Below are 26,744 nucleotides of genomic sequence, written 5' to 3'. Positions count from 1 at the left end.
TGTTTTCAGTCCCTATTTGGGGGGGGGGGGCTACCATATGGCTTTTGTGCTTTCCCCCCAACCTTCCACATCCACTGCAGAAAACCAGGACTTTTTGCATCCTAGGGTGCGGCTTCCAAGGAATCAGGAATTTCCATGCTATAACCAGAAAAATCCTGGGCAAATGGGATAGTTGTTTACCCTCAGAACTCCCCTTTTCACCTCAAGTGAAGGGGAGTTTAAAAGAAGATTGATTTCATTTAGGACACTTGGTAATTCAGTATCTGCCTTGGAAAATATAGAACAGAGATTGATAGAATAAAGGAGTGGCTACATGTATCAAATGCTCTACAAGAAGACAGGAGGGCAAAGGACATGAAATTATTTACCATAAAGTGATTAGCAGGAGTACAGAGGCATTAGTCTGGGTCAAGGAAACTGCTGGTAAGAAATCCCAAGAGATGGAGTCAAGGAGGGCCTCTGAAGACCCCAGGAAAGGGACCATGAGAAAATGAATCCTCTTTAAACTTTGACCAATGCCAGAAGAAACTAACACTAGATTGGAATCTAGATCTTTCCTCATTTCCTCTCTTCTAACCACACCTTCTTCCCTTAACAGGAAGAACTTTTTAAATGTATTTGGAATGGAAGTTTTAACTATTATTGTACCCGAGTATCTTAATTCCTAACCGAAGAACATTTTAGTACCCGAGTGTGAGCAGAGAAGTTGTAGGACTTGGCCTAAATTTTATTCTGTGGGTAAACTCTTCTACCAAGTAAATTCCAACTAATAGGGAGAAACAATAATAAATTTGCTTTCTGATTTTACTCTGTAAAAATTGCAGAGAAAGGGTGATTTGTAAAGGGGCTTTTACTATATGATAAACTCCACAATGTCGCGTTCACAGTTCATTCAACAATTGCATAATGAGCATGAACTGACTAGTCACTTAACAAGCACTCTGACAAGAAAGAGCCAGGAATATAAAGATAAAAAAAAATACTGCCTTTCAGGACCTTACGTGTACAAGGGAGACATGTAACTGTGTGACTATGTAAATATCATAATCCCTTTCCAGCAGTGGTTTTGAGGCAGTTGATTTTACTATTGTCATTCCACAAGCTTAAAGTTCCTCCTCAGTGCGAACTAGTCCCCCAAATCCAACCCCTGCTTCTCAGGAGGGCAAGTCTGAGTAGACATTTCTTTACAATGAACTCTCTCAATGTATGGCCAGAAGATCACCACAATAATTTGTGAGGAGTTTAGCATTCTGCCAAGACTTGCAAGAACAAAACAAGTATGTAAGAGCACAAAAGCAAGCAGGGGCTGGCTTGACAATTTTTAAAGGCAGCACATTTCATATAAAACAAAGCCTATAGCCTCAGCAGATCATCAGGCCAACATCAGTGTTCCCTGATCAATTAAAGATGATGATTCTGTAACAGATTATTGTACTGATGAAATGGTTTCCTTGAATTTGTATTTATTATGAATTTTTTTAATTTTTTTCTGAATATACTTTATTGTCAAATTGGCTTATATACAACACCCAGTGGTCATCCCAAGTGCCTCCCCAATGCCCATCACCCATTTACCCCTCTCCCCCACCCCCATCCACCCTCAGTTTGTTCTCTGTATTTAAGAGTCTCTTGTGGTTTGCCTCTCTCCCTCTCTGTTTGTAACTTTTTTCCCCCTGCCCTCCCCCCTTGGTCTTCTGTTAAGTTTCTCAAGATCTACATATGAGTGAAAACATATGATATCTGTTCTTCTCTGACTTACTTATTTCACTCAGCATAATACCTTCCAGTTCCATCCATGTTGCTGCAAATGGCATGATTTCATTCTTTCTCATTGCCAAGTAGTATTCCATTGTATATATAAACCACATCTTCTTTATCCATTCATCAGTTGATAGACATTTAAGCTCTTTCCATAATTTGGCTATTGTTGAAAGCGCTGCTATAAACATTGGAGTACACATGCCCCTATGCATCAGCACTTCTGTATCCCCTGGATAAATTCCTAGCAGAGCTATTGCTGGGTCATAGGGTAGTTCTCTTTTTAATATTTTGAGGAACCTCCACACTGTTTTCCAGAGCGGCTGCATCACTTTGCATTCCCACCAACAATGTAAGAGGGTTCCCATTTCTCCACATCTTCACCAGCATCTATAGTCTCCTGATTTGTTCATGTTAGCCATTCTGACCAGTGTGAGGTGGTATCTCAGTGTGGCTTTGATTTGTATTTCCCTGATGATGAGTAATGTTGAGTATCTTTTCATGTGTCTGTTGGCCATCTGGAAAATGTCTTCTTTGGAAAAGTGTCTATTCGTGTCTTCTGCCCATTTCTTCACTGGATTATTTGTTTTTTGGATGTTGAGTTTGGTAAGTTCTTTATAGATTTGGATACTAGCCCTTTATCTGATATGTCATTTGCAAATATCTTTTCCCATTCCATAAGTTGCCTTTTAGTTCTGTTGATTGTTTCCTTTGCAGTACAGAAGCTTTTTATCTTGATGAGGTCCCAGTAGTTCGTTTTTGCTTTTAATTCCCGTGCCTTTGGAGATGTGTCGAGTAAGAAATTGCTACGGCTGAGGTCAGAGAGGTTGTTGCCTGCTTTCTCCTCTAGGGTGTTGATGGTTTCCTGTCTCACATTTAGGTCTTTTATCCATTTTGAGTTTATTTTTGTGTATGATGTAAAAAAGTGGTCTAGTTTCATTCTTCTGCATGTTGCTGTCCAGTTCTCCCCCCATTTGCTAAAGAGATTGTCTTTTTTCTATTGGATGCACTTTCCTGCTTTGTCAAAGATTAGTTGGCCATACATCTGTGGGTCCAATTCTGGGTTCTCTATTCTATTCTATTGGTCTATGTGTCTGTTTTTATGCCAGTACTGTACTGTCTTGATGATTACAGATTTGTAGTAGAGGCTAAAGTCTGGGATTGTGATGCCTCCTGCTTTGGTTTTCTTCTTCAATATTACTTTGGCTATTCGGGGTCTTTTGTGGTTCCAGACAAATTTTGGGATTGTTTGTTCTAGCTTTGAGAAGAATGCTGGTGCAATTTTGATTGGGATTGCATTGAATGTGTAGATTCCTTTGGGTAGTATTGACATTTTAACAATATTTGTTCTGCCAACCCATGAGCATGGAATGTTTTTCCTTTTCTTTGTGTCTTCTTCAATTTCTTTTATATGCTTTCTATAGTTTTCAGCATAGGTCTTTTGCATCTTTGGTTAGGTTTATTCCTAGGTATTTTATGACTCTTGGTGCCATTGTAAATGGGATCAGTTTCTTTATTTCTTTTTCTGTTTCTTCATTATTGGTGTATAAAAATGCAACCAATTTCTGTACGTTGATTTTGTGCCCTGAGACTTTGCTGAATTCATGTATCAGTTCTAGCAGACTTTTGGGAGTCTATGAGGTTTTCCATGTAGAGTATCACATCATCTGTGAAAAGTGGAAAGTTTGACTTCTTCTTTGCCAATTTTGATGCCTTTTATTTCATTTTGTTGTCTGATTGCTGATACCAGGACTTCCAACACTACATTAAACAACAGTGGTGAGAATGGACATTCCTGTTGTGTTCCTGATCTCAGGGAGAAAGCTCTCAGTTTTTTCCCATTGAGGATGATATTAGCTGTGGGCTTTTCATATATGGCTTTTATGATGTTTAAGTATGTTCCTTCTATCCTGACATTCTTGAGGGTGTTTATTAAGAAAGGATGTTTTGGGGCGCCTGGGTGGCTCAGTCGGTTAAGCGTCCGACTTCGGGTCAGGTCATGATGTCACGGTCCGTGAGTTCGAGCCCCACGTCGGGCTCTGTGCTGACAGCTCAGAGCCTGGAGCCGGTTTCAGATTCTGTGTCTCCCTCTCTCTGACCCTCCCCCGTTCATGCTCTGTCTCTCTCTGTCTCAAAAAAAAAAAATAAACATTAAAAAAAAAATTTAAAAAAAAAAAAAGAAAGGATGTTGTATTTTGTCAAATGCTTTTTCTGCATCGATTGACAGGATCATATGGTCCTTATCCATTCTTTTATTAATGTGATGTATCACATTGATTGATTTGCAAATGTTGAACCAGCCCTGAAGCCCAGGAATGAATCCCACTTGATCATGGTGAATAATTCTTTTTATATGCTGTTGAATTCTATTTGCTAGCATCTTGTTGAGAATTTTTGCATCCATGTTCATCAGGGATATTGGCCTGTAGTTCTCCTTTTTTGTGGGGTCTCTGCCTGGTTTAGGAATTAAGGTAATGCTGACTTTATAGAATGAGTCTGGAAGTTTTCCTTCCATTTCTATTTTTTGAAACAGCTAGAGGATAGGTATTAACTCTGCTTTAAATGTCTGGTAGAATTCCCCTGGGAAGCCATCTGGTCCCTTATTGGGAGATTTTGATAACTGATTCAATTTCTTCACTAGTTACGGGTCTGTTCAAATTTTCTATTTCTTCCCGTTTGAGTTTTGGTAGTGTGTGGGTATTTAAGAATTTGTCCATTTCTTCCAGGTTTTCCTTTTTGTTGGCATATAATTTTTCATAGTATTCTCTGATAACTGCTTGTATTTCTAAGGGATTGGTTGTAATAAATCCATTTTCATTTGTGATTTTATCTATTTAGGTCTTCTCTTTTTTTGAGAAGTCTGTCTAGGAGTTTATCAATTTTGTTTATTTTTTCAAAAAACCAACTCTTAGTTTCATTGATCTGTTCTACTGTTTTTTTGGATTCTATATTGTTTAATTCTGATCTTTATTATTTCTCTTCTTCTGCTGGTTATGGGGTTTCTTTGTTGTTCTGCTTCTAGTTCCTTTAGGTGTGCTGTTAGATTTTGTATTTGGGATTTTTCTTGTTTCTTGAGATAGACCTAGATTTCAATGTATTTTACTCTTGGGCCTGCCTTTGCTGCATCACAAGGAGTTTGGATCGTTGTGTTTTCATTTTCATTAGTTTCCATGTTTTTTAATTTCTTCTTTAATTGCCTGGTTGACCCATTTGTTCTTTAGTAGGATGTTCTTTAACCTCCATGCATTTGGAGGTTACCCAAACTTTTTCCTATGGCTGATTTCAAGTTTCATAGCATTGTGATCTGAAAGTGTGCATGGTATGATCTCAGTTTTTTTATATTTATTGAGGGCTGTTTTGTGACCCATAGGTGATCTATCTTGGAGAAGGTTCCATGTGCACACAAAAAGAATGTATATTCTGCTGCTTTGGGATGAAAGTTCTAAATATATCTGTCAAGTCCATCTGGTCCAGTGTATCATTCAGGGCCATTGTTTCTTTATTGATTTTTTTATCTAGATGATCTGTCCATTGTTGTAAGTGGAGTACTAAAGTCCCCTGCAATTACCACATTCTTACCAATAAGGTTGCTTCTGTTTGTGATTAATTGTTTTACATACTTGTGTGTTCCCATATTCAGTGATAGACATTTATAATTGTTAGCTCTTCTTGATGGATAGACCCCATAATTACTATATAACGCCCTTGTTCATCTCTTGTTACAATCTTCAATTTAAAATCTAGTTTGTCTGATATAAGTATGGCTACTCCAGCTTTTTTTTTTTACTTCCAATAGCATGGTTCTCTGTCCCCTCACTTTCAATCTGATGGTGTCCTCAGGTCTAAAAATGAGTCTCTTGTAGATATCAAATAGATGGGTCTTGTTTTTTTATCCATTCTGATAGCCTATGTCTTTTGGTTGGAGCATTTAGTCCATTTACATTCAGTGTTATTATTGAAGGATATGGGTTTAGAGTCATTGTGATGTCTGTAGGTTTCATGCTTGTAGTGATGTCTCTGGTACTTTGTGGTCTTTGCAACACTCACAGAGTCCCCCTTAGGATCTCTTATAGGGCTGGTTTAGTGGTGATGAATTGCTTCAGTTTTTGTTTGGGAAAACCTTGATCTCTCCTCCTATTCTGAATGACAGGCTTGCTGGATAAAGGATTCTTGCTGCATGTTTTTCCTGTTCATCACATTGAAAATTTCCTTCCACTCCTTTCTGGCCTGCCAAGTTTTAGTAGATAGGTCTGTACTACTGTTATGTGTCTATCCTCTTAGGTTAAGGCCCATTTATCCCCAGCTGCTTTCAGAATTCTCTATCTTTGTATTTTGCCAGTTTCACTATGATATGTCATGCAGAAGATCGATTCAAGTTATGTCTGAAGGCAGTTCTCTGTGCCTCCTGGATTTCAGTGTCTGTTTCCTTCCCCAGATTGGAGAAATTCAAGTTCAAGCACACCTTTGGCCCCTTTCTCTCTCTCTTCTTCTTCGGGAACTACTATGATACGCATATTATTCCATTTCATTGAATCACTTAGTTCTCTAATTCTTCCCTCATGATCCAGAATTTTTTTATGTCTCTTTTTCTCAGCTTCATATTTTCCCATAATTTTATCTTCTATGTCACCTATTCTCCCCTCTGCCTCCTCAGTTCTCACTGTCACCATCTCTAGTTTATTTTTTGCCTCATTTACAGCATTTTTAATTCATCATGACTATTTTTTAGTTCCTTGATCTCTGCAGTAATAGATTCTCTGCTGTCTTCTATGCTTTTTTTGAGTCCAGCGATTAATCGTGTGACTATTATTCTAAATTCTTGTTCAGTATATTGTTTATATCTGTGGTGAGCAATTCTTTAGCTGTCATTTCTTCCTGGAATTTCTTTTGAGGACAATTCTTCCGTTTCATCATTTTGGCTAGTTTTCTGTCCCTTATGTGTTTTAAAACCTTGTTATATGCCCTCCTCTTGGAAGCACTACTGTATTACAAAAGGGGTCATACACTGTCCAGGGCCTAGCCCTTCAGGAGGTGTTTTTTGGAAAGTGTTACTTGTTCTCTGTTGTTGTGACTTTGGTTACTTCATCTCCCTACTGGTAGTGATGTTTTGGACCCTCCACCGGGTGTGCTTTGATTTGTTCATTGAAGTAGCCCTGGAAAGGAAAACAAACAAACAAAAAACCAACAGAAAACAAAAAGAGGCAAACACACAAACAAAAAAACCCAAAAACCAGAAACACCAGCTACAAGTAAACAACAGGGTGGAGGCGATGCTGATGGAAGAGGCCTTATCCCATATAAAGAGAGAAATGACAGGGGCAGGGAAAAAGAAAAAATAAAAATTCAACCTTCAGAGAAACTATAGGGCTTAATCCAGAGGGAAAGAAAGGAGAATAAAGAAGGAGGTGTGGAATATGTATCAAGAGAATGGATTAAATGTGTCTGCTTAAACAAACCAAAAACCAGAGTAACCAGACTAGAGGAGGGAAGAGATAAGAAGGAGAAAAGGAAGAAAGAATATATCTATATCATATGAATTATCTGAGAATTAAACCAGGCACTCCAACAGCACTGGTCTGGAGGAGGGGCTGTCTGGTTCATCAGCATCAATCCCGCTCCTGTAGATAGGCAGTTACCAGGCACGGAGGGGTGTGGTTTGGTGTAGGCAGGTCCTGGCTCTACTGTGGGCCCACTGTCTGATCCCTGAAGTCCCACCTTGATGGTGGTGGGGAGAAAAATGGCAATACTCCAGTCTCTCTTCCACAGACCAGGTGTCCCAAACCGCTCTGTTCAAGCTGTCTTCACTGTGCCTTGGGTGCAAACGAGGCAGTTTGTCCTGCTCTGCAAACTCCCATGCCTTTGCGCTTGGCTGGGATTCAAACTCCTGCTCTGTGGTCCCCAGTACTGGGGGAGTGCCTCTCCGTGCCGCCTGATATATGGTCCCTGGCTGGTGGATGCAGGCAGGCTTCGTCTGGTCCAACAACACTCCAGGGAGGGGATCACTTTCACCTACTATGGACTATGCCCCTGACCTAGCCACCGAGCCTGGGGCTGGCTCCGCACCTCCCCAGGTACACGATCCAGGCAGCCGGCCCCAGTCAGGAGAAAGCCCCTCAGTTACAGATTGGATCTTTCTCCATCCCACTCTGTGGTTTTTCTCTTGTCTATATACAGTCCTATGCTTCCCAAGTCTCTCTTTCTCTTCCCTTTGTCTCTCTGCAGAAGGGGATCCCTCCCCTCCATTCATTTTATCTCTCCCAGTTTGCAATTATGCACCTATGGCCGGTCAGCTTGTCCCAGTGGGTCCCTGGAAGCAACTGTCTCTTTGTCTCCCGGACTCTTGTAGTTTAAAGTCTTCTAGCTTCAACAATGCTTTGTTTGAGAGATGAGGGAACTTCAGACCCCCTACTTCTCTACCATGTTGGCTCCTCCTTATTCTATTATGAATTTTTTAAAAACTCTTAAAACTGCTCTTTTAGTTACTTTCCCCAACCCTTTATTTTCTGAGAGCTTAATCTGCCAGATAAAAATTTACTGCTGAGAAATACAATGTCCATACCAGATAAGAGAAGATATTTCCCTGTATATTCTCAGCCACAAAATTCATTGGATTTTGTTGACAATTACATTTTCACTTCTTTGGAAAGAGCTCAGATCAAAAATTCCTATAGCTAGAACTACCTCATTAATTTAAAACAGAATGTTGAGTATTTGAATTTATTGTTTTTCTTTTTTATAAAACAAATCATCAGAAACTACTTCACTGTACAATGATTTCTTTCATTTAGATTTGAGTCAAGTGATGCCCTTTAAATACACAGTAACATAGTTATTGAAATAACCAGAAATTCTTTGTGATTGAGAGCATTCTTTGTTTTATGACACTGACTGATAATATGTCCAATCATAGACCAAAATAATCCCTGCTTTTACTGATATTTAATACTCCAGAAAGGGTAATTAACTTTCAAGGATTCTCAAACCTCTTTGGCTTCAAGGCTCTAAAATTGATTCAACTCTTTATTGTGCAAAGAAAAAAGATTCTAAAATAATGAAATGTCAGTACTCGAGGATAAAATGTTAGAAACAGCTCAGTGAAGCATATTATATAGGTGTCCTATAAATGATCTAAATGGTTATATTATGTGCTCTCGACACGTTTATTGACGATCTGCTATAAGCAAGGAGTTATTTGTAATAGGTACTGTGGAGAATGCAAGAGGACACAGTCCCACTTGTTACAGTCCAGTGAGAGAAACAGACATGCACAAATAATTAGAACATGCAACACCCGAAGTGTGCATTGCCAATGAAAATGCAGCGGAATTGGACACTGGACTAGTCCCAGCTGTGGCAGTAACCAGTTGCATACCAGTGAATGTAATTCAGAGATTCTCTGTAACATAATTCTCTAACTTGTAAAATGAAGTGTTGTATGGGCTAGTCCAGGGATCTCCAAATATTTTGGATTGCACACATCCACCAATAAAAACTGTCATATCATACCTTCAATATTTATTTATATTAATGTGCATTTTACACAGTATACACTCTATAAAACAGTGGTCAGCATGGGAAGCTTTTAAAAAATGCCAACACCAGGATCCCCCTCAAATTAATTACATCAGGAAATCTGGGAATGGGGCATAAACATGGATTTTTTTTAAGTACTACAAAGTTAGAACAAGAAATGAAAATTAGTGTGTACTGTCAAATTTATCATAATTACTATGAAGAAATTTGATAGAATTAAAGAAAATTAAATGGAGATACTTACTGAGATAAAATGGAGATACTTATTTAAATAAACATGATCAGAGAAGGCTTCTTCACAAAGGCAACATTTGCGGAATGAGAAAGAGCTTCCTATTAGGAGCAGAGCTGTGTGGACTTGTGGGTGTGCAGGCAGGGGGCATAGATAATAAGAATATTTCAAACAGAAAAGCAGGAGACCTACATCTAGAAAAATAAATGAATGGGAGCAAATATAGATTTGTTGAGAGTGGCATGAGATAAAGCTGGAGAATTAGATACAGGGTAATCCTATAGCCTTTGTAGTGTGGAGCACAATTTATTCACACCATAGAAGAAAGCCAAGTGATGGTTCAACAGGTGAATCATCTGGTCTGAGGTTCATTTACAGAAAATACTCCATCAGCACTTAGCCTGAATACAGACATACTTTATAACCTATCAGGTATACCCTTCTTAGTATTTACCTAACAGAAATGTACATGTAATCTCTAAAAGGCATGTACTATAATGTTCATAACAGCATTCACAATAGCCACAAACTGGAAACTACCCAAGTGCCCACAACTGTAGAATGGAAAAGTAGATTATCTATATTCATATAATGGAGCCTTATACAACAATGCCATTTAACAGCCTACAAACACATCCAGCAACATTGGTGAATCTTATAAACTTTACATAAAGTAAATAGGGCATAAAATGGTCTATATGGCCACTGTCATTAAATGTAAAAAAATAATTCTTCACCTGAAAAAGGGAGTGAGGGGAGAGTATGCCGTGGACAAGTCATTTGAAGCCAAGGTTGAGAATCAGTAATGTAATATAATGGATACCATAAAGAGACCGAGTATCTCTCAAGCCTGTAATTCTAAGTATAAAGTAAAAATGTATTCCTGTATATAGATATAGATAGATACAGGTATAGATTTATAGATATGTATCTGTTGCAGCTTGCAAATTCCTTTTTTTTTAATGTTTGTTTATTTTTGAGAGAGAGAGAGAATCAGAGCACGAGCCAGAGAAGGGCAGAGAGAGAGGGGACACAGAATCTGAAGCAGGCTCTAGGCTCTGAGCTGTCAGCACAGATCCCGACGCGGGGCCCAAACCCACTAACTGTGAGATCATGACCTGAGCTGAAGTTGGATGCTTAACCGACTGAGTCACCCAAGAGCCTCCAAATTTCTTTTTACAGAAAGAATGCTTTAAGAAGATTAATAACTAAGAATAGAATAATTCTACTCAGAGATTTTAAAATTCTCCTTAAAAAAAAAGTTAAAAAAATACTACCTGAAAAAATAAGGAAAAAAAAGACAAATGAATATTATAAGCCTATTCACAAGGTTATCCCTATTGTGGAGAAGAACTTTTCAAGCAACCTGGAAACTAACCAAGCTGTCTGATTAAAATGAGGCTTCTGACTAAGAGTCCATCTTTAGGAGGGAATTGTTTGATCATACAGATAAGAACATTCTTTTATTCCTTTGTGTTGGTTATGTTTGTTTAGTGGACAGTCTAAATGTATACTTCAATATTTGTAAGCCAAGTAAATATTAGGTTTTCCTTAGAAAATGTGCTTCTGTGTGCTGGCAAATTAGGATTCTTAGTTCACTAGGTTGGCGGTAAACCCTAGACTTGGGTGAATTTACCTGTGATGAACACATTGTTTCCTCACATCTAAATACCATTTACTGCAAGATTCACACCTTTACCATTGTAATTGTTTTGTTTCTTGGGGGTGGGATATGCAGGGGAGAGAAGAAACACTGCCACTTAAATACACGTAGCAATTGTAAGGTGCACCTTAACATCTGCAATATTGAAATATTAAAAAGTATATACATCTTAGAATCAGGACTGCAGGTTCCTTCCAAGCCTCTTCCTGTCTCATTGTCTGGTAACCTTGCATTGTTTTGGCTTCCTTTCCACCTGGTGTTGCACACCCATCTCTCTAACAAGGTCTCTCAACCTTTTAAAAAGATTAAAAGAGGCTACTTCCCTCAGCAGTGACCTTTTCCACTTGAAATGTTTACCCTGATGCCCACTCCCTCAGAGTCCCTACCACTGCCACTGATCACTGCTGCCGCCATCCACTCTATCTGATACTATTTAGGAACACAGCATGCAGCCCTGGAGAGGAAGTGGGATGTGGGTCATCTGTAGTTGGAGGGGAGAAGAAATAATACAAAGACTTGCTAACAAAACCTTAATGTGGATGTGGCCTCCTGGGAAGCAAGGGAAGCAGGCAGACTAACCTGGGAGGAGTCACAAGAAAATGGAACAGCTATTTTTAGCACAAGTGCCTGGCATTTAAAGGAGCTGCAAACAAAGCCTTAAGGGAGAAAGAAAAAGGACTGTGGCTACAATTGTAAGCCATATTAGACAAGTATGCAGTGAGAAAATAACTGCTTCCCACATATAATACACATACTTAGCAGGATAGTCAACTATTGCCCTATTAAATCAACTATTTCAAACCACTGCATTGAAATCATAATCCAGTTGTTTAGTGGTTAGCCAAGATTGAAACCGAAAAAAAAAAAAAAAAAAAAGTTCAATTCCATACCATCCATTTGTAAGCCCTTGTTGCTAGAGCCAATTTTAAGTTACCTCTACAAAGCAGATTGAGCAGAGTCTCAGGGGACTAGATGCTTAAGTTGCCTTTCTGAGAGTGTAAGATGTTTCTGTTCCTTTTCTTACTCTACCATAAAGTAAAAGAAAAAGCAACACATACCAAATAATCACTGGAAATTTCATTCATTCTCATGATCCATACCACTCTAACCTTGAAGACTTAAAAAATACTACCTTTAACATTTTAAAAATATGAAATCTCTTTGATTCTCTGACTATGTAAGAGTTCACACAAATGCAAGCAAAATACAAATCTCTTTTACAGTTTTAGTAACTTGAATATACACATCCTATCTACACAGACTGTTTATTGTTGTTACTGTTTGAGATCGTCAAGCTCCAGATGGCTACTTAGAAAAACAAGAGCAGTTATCAGGTGGCACCTGGTAGAAATCCAAGAGAAAAAGAAAAGCACCTTGGAAGTCTCTAGATATCAATAATTCCAAGAGAAGATAGAGACAAACTCTTAAAAAATGTATTGAACATCTCCCATGTGGCAAGCAGTATGCCAAACACTAGAGAGGATATGAAATAAAACATGGTCTCTGACTCTGAGGACTTGAGAATCTAATGGGTCTAAAGACATAAATACAAATGCCAGTCAATTGATCAACGATTAAATAATTGATGGTCACTGTATGCCTGAGGTATGTTTCAGTAGGTTTGCTGTGTGCCCCTGAAATGTGCATTTTTTAAATGACCTAGAGCTAATTATATTGCGTAAACAAATTTGGGAACAGTTGGTCCTGGTAGCTGAACACACAAACCAAGTGCGTTGGGACCACCAACAAAGAATAAAATCAGTTAAGGTTGATAGAGGTGATTTAAAACCTTTTTAAAAGGCATGGATGGAAATAAGGCAATTCTACAATGAAGGGAAATTATATGTTGTATATTTGTTTGTATCTCTGTCCCTTATAACAAATTGGCAGTACCCTACAACAAAAAAATAAAATGACAAACAGGAATAGAAAGAGAGGAATGGAATTTAAAAAAGAAAAGCAAATATGCCAGCCTTAAGTATTCAGTATGACTTCTGTGAATGAGCATGTAAGTCTGACATTGTGATACTTGTCACCAGAAAAGCAATCAACAAAAGCAGCTACGTGGAAGAGCAAGGAACAGCAAGGGGTTCAATGAGTTTGGAAAATAGGGAAAGGGGATGAACAATAAGGCTATTCAGACTCCTTCTGCACTTCTGCCTTGTACACCATCTTCTACTCTCCAAAAATGCCTATTCCAAACTTTACTATTTCCATTTTTTTTAATGGCCCCCAAATTCTTTGATACTTCTCCCAATGAGAGATGAAGTCTTTATTTCCTCTCTTTGAATATGGACTCCTTGACCAAAAGAATATAATAGGAGTGATGCCATGCCAGTTTCCAGGGCCAGGCCTTAGAAACCAGTAGGTTCCATGTCCTGTCCTTTTGGACACTCACTCTTAGAATCCAGCCACCATGTTGTAAAACCTGGCCCATGAAATTGGCCCACATAGATGTTCAGTTTACATATTCAGCTGAGGTCCCAGAAAAAGCCAGTATCAACTGCCAAATATATACATAAAGAATCCTCCAGATGGTAGCAGGTGCTAGACTTTGGGTTTGCTGCAGCCTTCATGCCTTTCTGGTTGAAGCCCCAGACATCATGGAGTCAAGACAATCCATCCCCACTGTGCTCTGTCCATGGAGTTTATGAGCGTAAAAAAATTATTAAACCACTAAATTTTGAGGTGCTTTATTATACAGTGGTAGATAACTGGAATACATTCCTGTGTTTCCCTAGTCTCTTGAATCCTCCTACTGACTCCCCTTTCCTCAGCCGCGAGCACGCGCACTCACACACACACACACACACACACACACATTCATAAAATTTTTTTCTCAGGAATAGATTTATTTCCTACTTTACATAAAAATAAAACCATCATATTAGAACCCTCTCAGTCTGCTTCTACAAGCATGTCACATTACCTACAATTGTGGCCATACTTCTGTTATAACAGGAAAGCTCCTTTCTAAGGTAATATGAGAGGCCAATGGAAGATAGAGGGCAGGGACTCAAAGCATAGCCCTCTCATAAAACATACTTTATTGTGAATTTAACCTTTCTCTCCTAATTGAATCCTTTCCATTTTTATTTAAATATGTCCAACTAATTCTCATTAAAACAAACATCTTCCTTTTATTCTCTTTCACCCACTTTTCAGGCATCTAATCTGGCTCCCACCCCGTTATTCCATTTAAACAGCTCTTACTAATGTCACAAGAGACCTCCACTTCACTAAATCCAGTGAATATTTTGGACCTTGTGCAAGATAACTTCAGCTGCATGCAACAGTGTTGAGCTGTTTCAGGCTGTTGCAACAGAATACCATAGATTGGGTGGCTTAAGCAACAGACATTTCTCACAGTACTGGAGGCTGGGAAATCCAAGCCAGTCAAGGTACTGGCAGACTTGGTTCCTGGTAGAGAGCTCTCTTCCTGTTTTTGCAAATGCTCCTCTTTTCACTGTGTCCTCACATAGCAAACAGGGTGAGAGAGCGCCCTGGGGTCTTTTTTATAAGGACACTTATCCCATTCATGAGGACTCCACCTTCATGTCCTGATTACCTACCAAAGGTGCCACATCCTAATACTACCACATTGGGGGTTAAGATAGCAACCTATGAATTTTGAGGTGACACAAACATTTAGTTCATAACACATTCTTTCTTTTTTTAATTTTTTTTAATTTTTAATGTTTATTTGAGAGAGAGAGAGAGAGAGAGAGAGAGAATCCAAAGTAGGCTCCAGGCTCTGAGTTGCTGCACAGAGCCTGATGCGGGGTTCAAATTCATGAACCACGAGGTCATGACCTGAGCCAAAGTTGGACACTTAACCTACTGACCCACCCTTTAACACACTCTTTGTTAAAACACTGTCTTCTCCTCCTTGTTTACCTCCTACTATTCTGGCCACTCCTTCTAAGTCATATCTGCTGGTTTAGTCTTTTCTAATTAACCATTAAATTTTGGAGTTCTTCTCTTGGCCTCTCTCCTCCTCTCTCATATACTTTTATTCTAGGAAATCTTATTCACATCCTTAGTTTAACTATAATATAAAATTGCAAATTCTCATCTCTAGCCTAGACCTCTACTGTAAGGTATAAACCTGCGTGTCTAACTGCCTGTTTAACACCTATCTTCCCTCTTAAACCTACTCCCTTTCCAACACTCCCTGTCTCAGTGAATAATACCACCATCTATACAATTATCCAAGCCCAGAAATCTAGTAATTATCCTTAATACCTCTCTTCCTCCTCCCCATAGTCAATTTCTCACCAAATCCTGTCTGATTTAACTATGTTTCTTTTTAACTTACCACTGCTTCTCTCTAAATACCTGATCCATTCCTCAGAGCCAATGTAAATATGATCAAGTCTGTATAAAACATCTCAAATGGCTTTCATTACTTTTTCAATATAAAGAGAAAATCTTAACATAGCTTGTAAGCCCTGCGTGGTCTGTCCTGTATCAGCTGCTTAAACCTTACGTTACCTTGCACTCTTAGTGGAAATGCAAACTGGTGCAGCCACTGATGGAAAAGAGTATGGAGATTCCTCAGTAATTCCACTACTGAGTATTTACAAAAGAAAACAAAACACTAATTTGAAAAGACATATGGGCCCATATTTATGGAAGAATTATTCATAATAGCCAAGATATGGAAGCAACCTTAGTGTTTCTCAATAGATGAGTGGATAAAGATGTGGTGTGTATGTATGTGTGTGTGTATATATATATATATATATATATATATATATATATATATATAATGGAATATTGCTCAGCCATAATAAAGAAGGAAATTTTACCATTTGCAATAATATGGATGGATCTAGAGGGTATAATGCTAAGAGAAATAAGTCAGTCAAAGAAAGACAAATATTGCATGATATCACTCATAGGTGGGATTTAAGAAATAAATAAATAAATAAATTTAAGAAATAAATGAACAAACTAAAGAAGAGACAAAAAACAAAAACAAACCCCTAGACTCTTAAATACAGAGAAATGGTGGTTGCCAAAGGGGAGGTGAATGGGGAATGGGTGAAATAGGTGAAGGGGATTAAGAGTACATTTTGAATTTCTAGGGTGGCAAATTATGGAAAGGCAATTATATGAAGGAAACTGATGGAAGATAAGGGCTAGCTTTAGCCAAATTTTTTATATAGATTCTTCTGGTGCCATCTCTGGACTGATAGGGATATAGAATTTTCTCTGGTGATTAACTTCTGTCCTTCCTGGTAGGAGAGGTGGTGTGGGAGGGAGAGGGGCATCTTTACAAACTTGTTCTGGTTTTAGCCAAATAGAAGGAGGACAGAGAGTTTTTCTTGTCTCTGCTTCTCATTTGCCTTCAACTATAAAGAATCATTATGTTAAAGTGTTATGTTTTAGGGTGGCATATTCTGCTACCCTTCAGGAGCAATAAAATAAGGGGGCTGCATTTGTTAAGGTGCAGACTAAACTGCTACAACAAAGAATCCAATGGCTTACAGAGCAACTAAGTTCACTTTGTTCTCACACACTAGCCCCAGTGTGAGCAGTCTGGTTTAGGGGGGATCATTTAGCAATTTGGTTTTCTTCAGTCTTCTTTCTCCATCATTCTTAGGCCATTGTCATCATTTTCACGGTCAAAGCTGAATCAACCTTCAGATAGATTCCAGCAAATGGGAAGGAGAAACAACATAGAAGGGACCCTAACCCAAAAAGACTCATGTTCCCTTGGCTACAACAGTTGCATTGTCATTGTTAACCATGAGGAAAGACAACAAATGTGATCTAACAAGCCAGCAATGAGCTCAATCATACCTGTATTATTATGGAGAAATGGATATAGATACTAGCAGATGGTTAGCTGGTAGTCTCTGTGAGAGTCCACCTCTCTTTACATCTTCAAATCTATGTGCATCTTACTTCCCACAAGTACAGCAGACCCTTTCCTCGGAGGAGAAAATCAATGGCCCTCCCAGTTACTGCATCCATCTCAAATTTCAGAAACTATAGATAATGTTCTTTGTGGGACCTTTGTAGTTCAAGTACCTTTAAATTAAATGATTTTTCAAATCTGCCTAATCTCCCTGCCCCATCATCATTCTCACACTCACCATGCAATGATGGTGAAGAAACAAGACAACCATGATAAAACTCCCACTCGGAAAAGGCAAGAATAGGAAGGAAACACATAGAGATCACTACTACATAAGTAGTGTCAAATCCTGAGTAGAAAATCATGGAACATTATCCTGGAAGTGAAGTGAGTTGTCTGATTAACCCAATTTTCTCTCTGGATATAATTCCTATGTCCTCTATAGACCCAACTTTGCATTATAGGAGGCTCTTTCTTCTTCATTAATACCAGAGCCAGATCTAAAGTAGATGTTAGAAAGTATGCCCTGCTTAGGAACTAGTTTGAGGTTGAACAACAAGCTTTTACAAGCAAAGCTTGTCATTTCTTTGGCAATTTCCCTCAAAATTTTAGTAGGCTTCTGGTATATTTTTTATAGTCTGTTCCATGTGCTAATATCCATACCACCATTCTTTTCCAACCATATTTCTTTAACCTGCCTTATTTTTTATCCTCTGAGCTTAACTCTGACCTCTCCATTTAAATGAAAGTTACCTTGAGACTATGTGAAACACTATGTTTGGGTAGGAAAGCCATACCCAGAGACCTGGCTCCTTTTGTTTTACAGAAAGACTTTAATCAGTCTTTGAGGAAAAAACTTCAAGGGGTTCAAAAGTAGTTGGTCTTCGACTTATGAGATTCCAGATATATGGACTCTTTCCATTTCCTTATATCTCTGATTTAAAATTAGCTAATTCTTGCCTGAAATAGACTTTTTATTGAATTCCTTGCTAAAAGTTTCCAAGAGAACCCATATTCATATTCTATTCTTTCCAACCACTTCCCTTAGAGCAGATAGTGTGTCAGGTCAAAGTTTTAGCAAAATTTTGCCATGATATAAATAAATACCATGTTTCTAGCCTGCACCGTCTGGTTTCTCACTGTTTCACTGTTGTCAGACAATGTATAATTGATTGGCATGAAGGCTAAGTTGCTTTAATAGAGACTCAAAAATACAGTGGGTTGAAGAATGATAAAGGTTATTTCCCTGTCGAGTAATAGTACCCTCCTCTAGATGACTATTCATAAATCCAGTTTCCTTTAATCTTGTTGCTTCACCTAAGGCTTTGTTATCACCTGTTTGATTAAAGCTGTGTCACAGCCATAACTGGTTCCATAACCTGTTGGGAAGGGGAATGAACAAGCCCAGTGTCCTTAGACCCATACCAGCAAGTGTCAAATATCACTTCCCTCCTATTCCATTGACCAAACCTTAATCATATTACAAGTGTTTTTTAATCATATGTGGATGGTTCAAGGGGGTAATGAAAAATGGAAAATTCTCACTCACTGTGCATTGCTTCTCCCTAAATTATAGACCAAACCTCTTCTACTTGTAAGAATTTTCCAAATTGATTCCTGCAGCTAGCCTCTCAGAGACTGAGTTGGCCTTCTCCAAAGCTCCATGGAGTCTAGCTACAGCTCTGTGTTGAAGGCAGTCAGCTCTCATCAATCATACACCTGGACCCCAACCCCTCAACAACACCGGCAGAGAGCAGATATCTCTCTAACCATAAAAGCCAGTGTGGCAAATGCTGCTATCTTGTCACATTATACAACTGTAATATCAAGTTTTGAACACCAGGCCCCTGACCTGACCAGGCTAGTGCCTTCCCAGTCATAAACACTGACTCTCAGTATAAGGCTGGACCCAAGATCCTGCCTCATTATATTGCTATTGTATGAGTGCCCTGATCACAGCAGGGGAGGGATTGGTGCTTCTCTAATCATGCGGCTTAGCAAACTTGAGTCCAAAGATTGAGGTCTCTTTCCCATCCTGTCTTATTAAATCTCTTTGCACTGCCCTAGAATACAATGTGCAGTGATGGATATGCACACAGGCTATTGCTCCTGTCTCCTTGAGTCTTTACCCAATGTATACTGCTCCACCAGCTGAAGTAGATATGCTTCTTGGCTATTTGTCCCCTGTGGAGCTCAGATATGGACTTGGTCTCTAAAGCAAGAAAGGAAGGCCCAAGACCTTTTTATTTGAGCACTAGAGAAAAAGGTAATCCACAGAAGCTTGAGGAACAGAAGACACATGGGAGACTGATATTTGGGTTATAGCAAGTATCAAGTACAACTAGATGACTTTTTTAAGCCTAATGGTAAAGGAACTTAAGCCCTTTAAAATAACAAGACACTACATGCATACAGTATTTAGAGAAAGTTTAAATATCAACACAGTGATATATCACTACAGTTTTGCTATTTTTTAAAAAAGCTATAATCTCTTTCAAATAAGCATTATCAGTACTCCTTACAAACAGGCTTTTTGAAATCTAACTTGGTTTTACAAGGTTCGCTTTCTCCTGATGTGCTGAGTATCACAAGGCTTCTCCTCTTCAGCCTATGAACTATGAGGCCTTTTCTCCCCTGTTGGTGAAAACACAATTCTCAGAATGGGTGTTGGATTGTCTCTGTACCTAAAGGAAAGCCTGTCATTTTGATGCGTGAAGAACTGGGATGCAATGTTCATCCAGTTACTGGCTAGTGCTTTCTTTCCCCCCTGCTGTGCAGCTCTTAGTAAATAACAAGTTTTCTTATAAATTCTGAGTCCATTTTCTTAATTTCTGCCCAACTAGTGATTACTAATTATGTCCCTTTGCAAATGAAATTTGCAAATTTTTGTAAATGGAAATTTTGTAAATGAAATTTTTGTAAATGAAAGAAGACTAACATTAGCTTAGAAGATAGGATACAAATATGTAATTGGCAAAGCAGTCACAAAAAATTTTGTCGTAGAGAATGGAGGAGACAGAAATCACATTAGAAGTGTGGAGAATCAGACTAAAATTAGGAGAAATGAAACAGAGGGGAAGATATATTCATGTTATTCTTGTCTATTAATTTTTACCCTATGCCATTTAAAAAAATTTTTGAACCAAAAGTGAATTTTCTGTAAAGAAATTAAACCTATTATAAGCTTTAGTTTAACTAAGGATAATTAATGAATTATATTAATAGCTATAAACCCCGTAACAGTGGTTCACTACAGTGCTTTTTATTTTGTTTTCATCAACAGCTGTAGATTTCTACCACATTAGAAATTCTAGGAAATTAGTGAATTGGTTGGCATATGCTTTCAAATTAACATTTTATATCTAAGTTCTAATAGGTAATTAGATGTTATTAAGATTTTAAATTAGAGGCACCTGGGTGGCTCAGTCACGTTAAGCGTCCAACTCTTGATTTCGGCTCAGGTCATGGTCTCACAGTTTGTGAGTTCAAGCCCTGCATTGGCCTCTGTGCCATCAGTGCAGAGCCTGCTGGGATTCTCTCTCTCTCACCCTTTCACTCTGCCCCTCCCCCACTCATACACATTCAAGCACTCTCTCTCAAAATAAATAAATAAACTTTAAAAAAAATGTTGAGTAATATAACTAAGAAGCAGCCCATTATTATTATCTCTAAATTTGCATTATGTTTAAAAGACTAATAATAGTAAGGAAGCAAAAATATCACCTTTGATATCTCTGATTTACAGTAATACATTGTAAGCTTTATGAGAACAGGAAGCTTCCTGTCCCCCGAGTCTAGTGCCCTGGCACAATACAGATGCTCAGAGAGTACTTGTGGATTTGATGAATAAAGAATGTCTTAAAATATCAGGTCTTATATATTCAGAACTTTTGCCATCACTTCAGTCTAAGCCCAGATCTTTCTAATCAAGCAGCAGAAAGACCAAGTTATCTCCTTTGTGGTTTAGAAATAAAAAATATCTGTTTGCATATTACTCAGTTTTCATCTGTCATGATCACAAGGACCAGATGGCTACCTCCTCTATAACACTTGCGTCCCAAGGAGGACAGCATGACAGAATGTGAAACTGGCAACATTCAATGTGAGTTCTTCATAATTCTGCAGTAAAGTCTTCCGTTTGTTTTATATTCTGTGGAGCATGCATGCTCTAAATATGGCCCATAAGATGAACATTTATATAATCGAGAGACTTTTAAGGCAGAGAACACTCACCAAGGTTGTCAGTGCTGTTTTAAGATATTCCCAGAGGGCCATCAGTGCTGACACACAAATATCTATTTCTCTATCCTAGAGCACCCCCAGGCCTGCCAAGAAAGGAGGCTTTAGATCCTCCTTTAGTTAAAGACTAGAATACAGAGGTAGGCTATATTTTTCCCACTTGACAACAACCAGTGTGCATATACCCAGTTGCAAAGGGAAGTGAGTGAAATGAAGCCAGGGGTTTCCAGTCATCCACCCTAGCTCACTCAGTTACAGTATATCTCATCCATGAATAATGGTAAAGCTGTTTTGGAAGAAGCAGTTCAATCCCTATTTCAGGTTAGTTCAGAATCCCTACCTTCTTGCAAAGGATTACATCGTATTTTAGGTCAGTTTCAAGACTGGAGACAGAATATGACCAGTATTTTACTATGTCTGTCTACAAACTTGTGATGAAAGCCATGGACAGGCCCTGTTTAGTTTCTTAATGTTTGTGTGTAGGCTTTGAAGAGCCCTTGGGTCTTCAGATAGTTTGTGTCTCTCTATCACGTGGCTGTCTACCTTCAACTCTTGTTTTTTGTTTGTTGTTGTTGTTTTGTTTTCAGTGATGTTGGAAACCACTGTGACTTGCAGGTAAAATTTCAAAGTGGTTTTATATTTGCTCAGAGTAAGGCACAAAGGACTATGACTTAGTGATTTGGGTTACTAGTTACTTTGAACCAAATATATATTTAAGGTTCCTTTGGAGAGTAAGTATGTTTGTATTTAAGGAAGTTCAGGGGGGAAAGCATTTATGTTTGTGAAAATAACTTGTATAGATTTTTAACAAATAGCTCTTATTCTCTGTCAAAGTGATAGACAACAGCAAGCTTACAAAACAACAGCAAATGAAAGAAAAGAGCTATAAAATAAACAATGAAGGGTACAGAAAATGCAGGATGGAGCATGGGGCATTTATTGACAGTAAAAGCAAATTGAATGCAACAATATAGCCTATTTCTTTAGCCCCTGTAGTGTAATTGAAATTCTAGCACAAGCACATTAAGAACTGTCTATTTTAGTCAGCTTAACTTTTTGTTCTTTTTCTATTTTGTTTCCAGTCATTGTGTCTGTTAAACTATCCATGGGTTTAAGGTGGATAACTAGATAGATTTAATGTATAATGTATACATATTTTATATCAGTGAAAATTAAGATGAAAATTGAGTAATATGCAAACATGTATGTGTATATAAATATATACATGTGTGTATATATGTGTGTGTGTATCATTTTGTCCTTTCTTTGTCACCTAGATAATTTATAGGTCATCTGCATAATAAATATCTCTCCTCCCCTCAGATTTAACTCTGGATAGTTCAAAATGGCACTGTACAATTGAACAGTGGTGAAAATAGACAAAGGATAAAGGTCCTTCAATAAAATAGCCTAATATCTATTCTTGGTTAATCCACCTTAAATTAGTACAGCCATCCCCAACATGTCCTCAAAGGGAACAAAACCAATATAACTTCATTTATTCATTATTAAGAAAATGCATTGAACTCCTGTGTCCCAGACACATATCAGTAACATTTCTAAATTGCTTTAAACTTTCTGAAACAATTTTCCCTACATGTGATGCTAGAAAATCATCATAAAATCCTTGTGATGTAGATATTATTGTTATTCTTAATCTGTTTTTAGAGATGAGGAAATTAGGTCTCAGAGGTGTTTAGGAACTGGCCCAGATCACATGGTATTTGAATGGTGGATCCAAGGCTCAGGTCCATGTTCATTAATGGAAGAGCCCAGGGTACTTCCACCATACAAAATGGACGATCCAAGATTCAAACTAAAAATAAATAAATAAATTATGAGGAAAACTGGATGTCTTCTTTGAACATAGTTATGTTCTAGGGATGGTAACTTTTTTGCATGCTTCTCTTGCAGTTAGCCTGGTAATTAGAAAGAATTTGCTTTGGGGTGATCAAAGTGGTATATTAGGGAAATTGCTCAAAAATTTAATATAATCAGTTTAGTAAATTAAAAGGGAGTATGGTGGGGTAGTAAGCCCCCAGAAATTATATAATATCTACCAATATTTAATTAGCTTTTTAAATATCTGTTGCTGTAAAACAACGATTGTCTATAAAATGCTTGAATTGGGATGGGGCGCCTCAGTCAGTTAAGTGTCCAATTTCGGCTCAGGTCATGATCTCGTGATTTGTGAGTTTGAGCCCCGTGTGGGGCTCTGTACTGACAGCTCAGAGCCCAGAGCCTGCTTCAGACTCTGTGTCTCCTTCTCTCTCTGCCCCTCCCCCTCTTGTGCTCTGTCTCTATCAAAAATAAATAAATGTAAAAAAAAATTTTTTTTAAATCCTTGAATTGGGTTTACCATAAAAGTTACTCAAAATAAGAAAAATTGATCTTTTTCTTCTGCAACTTTCATGAGCAACGTCTGTTGCCAAGAAATAAGGAGTGGGTAAATAGCTTAAAGCTTGTCTGAAAGGGATCACTTTGGTGAAGGAAAATGCAGAGACAAAGTTTTTCTTCTGTGGGAATTACATACTAGTAGAAAATAAATAAACAAATGTTAAAAAAATAATGTCATGTAAGGGAGTGATAAGTGCTAAGAAGAACAAACAAACAAACAGGGGGATAGAATGATACTGGGTGCTATTTTGGATACAGTGGTTAGGAAATGCCTCTGAGGAAGGGAATGTTCAATAAAGACCACAAAAAAATAAAAAAACAAAGCACTAAAAATATATGGGGGAAGTGCATTCTAAGCTGAAGGAAGAGCAAATACAAAGGCCTTGGAGTGGGAAAGTCTTTAGCCTGTTCCAAAAAATAAGAAGGCCAGTGTGGTGGGAGCACAGTGAGGAAGGGGAAGAAGATAGAAGTTGAAGAAATATGTGGTAGCCTGATCATGGAGAGCTTTTTAACCCATGGAATGGAATTTCATTTTATTATAAGTATATGAGTCAAGGTGTTCCAGAGAAACAAAACCGATAGGAGATAAATATAGATATAGGTACAGGTATATAGATATATATATTTAATAGTATCTCCTTTTCCATGGTTTTGCTTTCTGAGGTTTCAGTTACCCATGGTCAGCTAGTCTACAAGCAGATGATCCTTCTGACATATTGTCAGGTCAGTAGCTTAATGTCATTCACTTCACTTCATATCACCATATAGGCATTTTATCATCCCACTTCATAGCAAGAATATGGGTGAGTAGTATAATAAGATATTTTGGGAGAAAGAGAGAAACCACATTCACATAATTTTTATTACAGTAAATTTTTCTGTTTTATTATTAGTTGTTAGTCTCTTGCTGTGCATAATTTATAAACTAAAGTTTATTATAGGTATGTATGTTTAGGAAAAATAGTATATATAGGCAGAGGGAGTAGAGTATTTCAGTGATATTTACTCTTCTCCCCTAATTTAAATACTATGATGTAAAGTTAACACTACTTAAATACTATGATACAAAGTTAATACTTCTTCTGTTACATGATAAAAGAATAAGAGAGGGAAGAAAACAAATATATTTGCTTAATGTATATATCTATATCTATGAACGCACTAACAATTATAACAAAATAAGGAGGGGAATATTCATGAAAATTACAGTCCTCATTTCTATAGCTGGTCACATGGTTGTAGCTGGGATTTATAACTATTTTCTTTTACTATCCATTCTATATTCCCTTTGCCTTCAAGTGCCTCAACTGATCATGGTTCTTTACCTGGTGGCATATCCCAGACCTTCATTCCTAAAGAGTTGGGACCATCAATGGTTCTGCCTGCATTAGGTTGTTGTAGTTTTCCATTGATGTTAATCACAGGGCATGTGATGGTAATAGACGCCCTAAAGGATCTCCTGTTTTCTAGACATACTCTTCCCTGCATAGTCTGTTGTGGGGTAGTAATCCAATTTCCCTTTGGTTGTCAGAATCAATTACCCCAGCCAGTCCAGTAATTCTCTCCTTTGCCTATTGATTCATAGGCATGAGGAACCCAAAGTGTCCAGGCTGCAGTGTTAATTTCCAGTTCAATGGAATTATTGTTGTGTTTCTTGGCCTTTGGAACTAAGACTTCTAGGCCATAGGTCTAGAAGAACATAAGTCATGGGAGCAAGAAGCAAAAATTTTGCTATTGAGTCACTAGGGGTAATAGTGAGGAATGCCACTCTCATTTTTTGCTCTTTGATTCCTGGACCCATGAATTCTAGCTATGGAAGAAACAACCCCAAATACTGGATGATCATTCAGAGCATATACAGCCTTGTAAGGTACTGCCACCTGGCTGGCATTGCAACTAAGTCTTCAAAAGGCCATTGTACCTTTCTGTCAAGCCAGCTGTTTCAGGATAATGGGAACATGACAATGTTAGTGAGTTCCATAAGCATGGGCCCATTGTCATACTTCATTTTCTGTGAAATGAGTTTCTAGATCAAAGCAATGCAGTGTGGAATGTTGTTTGACCAAATATCTGGGCATCCCATGACCCAGTCAAGTTGACACATAAAATGAACCATCACAATAAGCTAGGTTATAAATCATTATAGGTTTCTAAGTAGATCATTAAATAATCTGGTTGTATTTCAGTAAGATCAAACTGGCAGTTGCATAGAGAATGTTGGAGGGAAGTAAGAATAAAACCAAGGATAGGGCACCTGGGTGGCTCAGTTGTTAAGCATCCAACTTCGGCTCAAGTCATGATCTCACGGCTCATGATTTTGAGCCCCATGTTGGGCTCTCTGCTGTCAGCACAGACCCTGCTTTGGATTTTCTGTCCCCTTCTCTCTCTGCCCATCTCCCAGTTGTGCTCTCTCTCTTTCAAAAATAAACATTAAAAAGAAGAAGAAGAAAACCAAGGAGATTATTGCAGTAAAGAGTTGATGGCTTAGACTAGACGGTGATGGAGAGATGGAGAGGATGTATTATGAAGCTAGAGTCTGCCAGATGTGATGATGAGTTGTATGTAAGTCATGAGAGCATGAGAGAAAAAAGGGAGTTCATTCCAATTTGGGGGAATTGTGGAACTGGTGAATGATGATGGCATTTACTAACATATGGACCACTATGGGGGAGAGAGATTTAGGAAGGAAAATAAAGAGTTTGGTGTTAGATATGTAATAATCAAGATTCTCATTGGAAATCAAATAGAGATATAGAATGGGCAGTTGGCTTTCTGAATTTAGAGATCCAAAGAGATTCCCAGGCTAGGAAGGTAAATTTGGAAGTTTGCAGCATATATATGTTTTTTAAACCATAAAACTGTGAAATTTTCTAGGAGCAAATGAGTGTGGAAAAGAAAACAAGAATCTACGGACTGCACCTGTGGACACTCCAGTATTTAAATATGAGAGGGAAAAAAAAAAAAAAAAAGAGGGTGGGGGGGGGAGAAGCCAAAAGAAAAAGAGACTAATAAAAACTGAGAACAAATTGAGGGTTGAGGGGGGGGGGGAGGGAGGG

The sequence above is a fragment of the Panthera uncia genome, chromosome B1, assembly GCF_023721935.1.
Source record: "Panthera uncia isolate 11264 chromosome B1, Puncia_PCG_1.0, whole genome shotgun sequence".
NCBI lineage: Eukaryota > Metazoa > Chordata > Mammalia > Carnivora > Felidae > Panthera > Panthera uncia.
This window is presented reverse-complemented; position numbering follows the sequence as displayed.